Genomic DNA, 4,160 nt, shown 5'->3' on the forward strand with positions numbered 1-4,160 from the left:
CCTAGGGTAGCTCGGTCAATCGGTCGATTTTCAATAAAAATCACGCCCAAACCCCAGGACCAGCTCCAAAACCATGGGCTATGGCACACCGATTTGGCCACAAAAGGACCCATTCATGTAGTTTCAATGGTTTGACCACCCAAAATGTACATAAAACCAAAATGACGCACACCAGGTGGCTCCCCAACCTCCCTGGGGCAGCCCAGTTGATATACGACCAAAATCACACTCAAACTCGGGCCTACCCCAATAACCGTGGGCTATAGCATATCGATTTGGCCCCAATGGGATGATCCCCAGCCTCCCTAGCATGTCCCAGTAGGTTTTTAGCCCACATCATTCTTGGAACCCTGGCCCACCACCAAAACCGTGGGCTATAGCACACCGATTTGGCCTGAAAATGCCCCATTCATGCTGTTTCGCCCGTTTGTCCACCCAAATGACCATGAAAAATTAAACGGACCATACTAGGATGATTCCCAACCTTTGTGGCATGATGCAGTTGATTTTCGGCCAACAGCATGGCCGGACCCTTGGCCCACATCCGAAACCGTGGGCTATAGCATACTTATTTGGCCCAAAAATACCCTATTTGCGCTATTTCGCCCGTTTATCCACCCAAATGGCCAAGAAAAATTAAACAGACCATACTGGGATGATCCCTAACCTCCCTGGCATGCCTCGATCAATTTTTGACCGACAACATGCCCAAACCCCGAGCTCACGCTTAAAACCGTGGGCTATAGCACACTGATTTGGTCCGAAAACACCCTGTTTGTGCTGTTTTGCCCGTTTGTCCACTAAAATGACCACGAAAAATTAGATGGACTATACTGGGATGATCCCCAACCTCCTTGACATGCCCCAGTTGATTTTTGGCCCACAGTACGCCCGAAACCCGGGGCCACCGTCGAAATCGTGGGCTATAGCACACTAATTTGGCTTAAAAATGCCCCGATCGCGCCATTTTTCTTGTTTGTTGATGTTGGGTGCATTTATGCATTCTAGCATCACTATTCTAACCTTTTTAGTCTACTTTTGAAGATGATTCTTATGCTATATATGTTGATAATAATATAAATAAGCATTTTTGTGTCCAAGTATGTGATTGTAATGTTTATTGGGGTTACCAAGCAATTTTTGATTCAATATGACCATTTAGAATTCAACCGAGAACACTAGTGTGACGAGCTTGAGCTAGGCGTTGTCTAGTCTCTTGTGTTGGGTTCTAACGTGTTTTAATGAGTTCCTAAGGTTGTTATTATGTATTTATGTATGAAACAACTTGTTCATAATTTTTAAAGGTCAATTGTATGAAGAAAATACTCAAAACAATTAGCTAAAGATATAAGTGAAAACAACCTATGCTTAGCTCCTGTTTTGAGTTCAGCATATTGGATCTTGTGTTGTTTTGAGCTTTGAATTGTTGTGTTTAATGTTATAAGATGCTTTTTAAATAGACTATGATGATATATGAAGGATAAACAAGTATCAAATCAAGTGGAAACAACTCAATAAGGCTCAGAATGGCTCAACGAAATCAAAATATAGAAATTGACTCCATTTGGAGTCCTGAAATATATTTGGAGAGTGTGAGCACGTGTGAAGACCAAATAAGGTGTAAAAACATGTTTGGATTCAGAAGAGAATCAATTTAACATCCCATAGGCGCGTGGACTACTAGAAGGGAATTTGACTACGTATTTCAACCAAACCAGTAGTCAAATTTGGAGGTGCGGCTGAACGCGAATTCACACTTGGAGGTTTGAAAGTATTGGTCAAAAGTCGGTGATACACTTGAATATTGATCTATATATACCTACCAACACCTGGAAAAAATGTACCATACACATACCACACCATTATATATAGATTAGATACCATATAGACACAATGTACAAAATAGATACATAGAAATACGCATATATCTCTCTATTAGGATTCTTAGGCATTCATTACAACTCCTTCAATTGAAGCTGTATTTTGGGTATGTCTTATTACTTTATTTTGACTATGAATTCAATATATGTTGTTGATTTTCATATCATGAGTAACTAATTTACTTTACTTGAGTTATGGGAGCCTTGATGTGATTAACTAGTTTAGGTTGTGAATCTACTCACGTTCCATGAATACTTGATGTTGTATAAACCTTTCTTCACTTTTAGTGACCTTTCATGGTAGTAAACTAGACGAAGTCGGAACTATAAAATCACTTGCCTGAGAGGAAAAGTGTTGTTAGGTTACTTCAATGAAGCAATCACTTTTTCGGGAGGAAGGTGCTTGTCGAGCAATGTAACGATTTCTCTTGTTTGTAACTTGAAGAATCAAAACTAGAACACCACTTGTCTGAAAGGAAAGTGTTGTTAGGCTACTTCAATGAAGCAATCACTTGTCCAGGAGGAAGGTGCTTGTCGAGCAATTTAGTGATTCTTCTTGTTCGTAACTCGAAAGGTAAGCCCAGGTACATCCATTTGTCTGGGAGAAAGACGTATGCTGGGAAAAAGAAAGGATTTACATGGATTCTAAAGCTTCTAACCTTTAGTTTAAAAGTAGGTACCTTAATCGGATCTACTACATGAGGAAACAATTGAATAAATAATGCGTTCTTTAATTTTGGGAGAATTAAAGGATAGGCTACCCACTGAGATCAGAAGATGAATGGGTAAATAATAGGATTCAATTACCCTTGCAACTTAAGTATCAACTTGGAACTCTAAAAGTAATTCATAACCTTATCTATTTAAGCATCTCGGTAACCATGACTCTTGTTTCCCATAATATTGTTAAATTGAAGTATTTAGTAACTTTTGTCAAACCACTAACCCTCCCTTCCCCCCCCCCCCATTTTATCTTTTTGTATAATTTGTTTAAATTCAACTTGTAGCTTAAGTTTCAAATTAATTTAATTGCCACTCACATTGTTCCCTATGGATTCAACCCCGACTCCAAAGTTGGGTAAATATATTGACGACGACCACCTTGTACTAAATTGAAGTGTAAGTTGAGCGTTATAAAAAATGACACCATTGCCGGGGAACAATTTGGCGTATTGAGCTGGTTTGAAATTTTAGCTTACTTGCTTGAATTTAAACTTGTAAATATTAGTCTATTTTATTTATTTTTATTTTCTTTTATTTTTATTGTTCTCACACCTTTCTTGAGATGTCAGTCTGGATAGATGGTTTTTCGAGTGATGACGATTTTTGTGATGATTCTTGTGATTTTTATGAGGGAACATATTTTGAGCCTTACTGTCTATATTTAGATGGAACTGTAACTCGGTGTTTATCTTGTGGTCATAGTGATCATTCTAAAGATATGTGTGTGGCCAAGATTCAAATAGACAAATTGATGAAACAAATTTTAGAGAATCAAGAGCAGTTGTGGGCAGAGTTGCAGGAGTTACCACTGCCACCATTTCTATAGTGGCTAAACAAAGAAGAATATAAGGAGGACAGTAGCCAATTTGTGGGTAAAACACAAGAATCCCAACCACACGATTGTCATCTTGATCTTGAGACTGACATTGAGAAGGTAAATAAAAGTGAACGTGTAGTAGATAGTGTAAATTTTGAAGTAGAATCAGTTGGGCCTCATTCAAAGCACTTTTCTACATTATGTTTAATTGATGTCTTTTCTGTGGGATCATTTTAAATAGTAGAAAAATGTGAAAATGAGGAACAAGAATCGTATATTCTTAATTTTACACCAGACAAGCAATATTGAAACACACATCACTTTAAAACCTAGTGGGCTTCTTAATCTTTGTACCTCCACCCTATGAGCAAGGCAAAAATATAGATGCTAAGTTGGGAGTAAAATTCATATCCTCAATATAGAGGAAAAAGTTGATTGGGTCGTGCCGCGACATTAACTAAGATGCTTGTTGGGAGGCAACCTAAGCTAAGGTATGTTTTCTTTTTAATTTTCAGTTTTTAGTTTTTATTTCAAGTAGTTTTGTTTTTGGTTGAGTGACAGGTTGATGATAAGTCTGAGTACCAAAAATTTGAGCTTGAAGCATGGCATAAAATAAGTGTGGGGTTCCAAGGATCTCCTCTATGTGAAGATGCATCTAGTTAGTCATAGAGGCCTCAGGGAGTATTTCTGTCGCTTCGTTTAAAAATTCACTTTGAGGACAAAGTAGATTTTTAAGTGTG

The sequence above is a fragment of the Capsicum annuum genome, chromosome 10 (assembly GCF_002878395.1).
Source record: "Capsicum annuum cultivar UCD-10X-F1 chromosome 10, UCD10Xv1.1, whole genome shotgun sequence".
In the NCBI taxonomy this organism is placed as follows: Eukaryota; Viridiplantae; Streptophyta; class Magnoliopsida; order Solanales; family Solanaceae; genus Capsicum; species Capsicum annuum.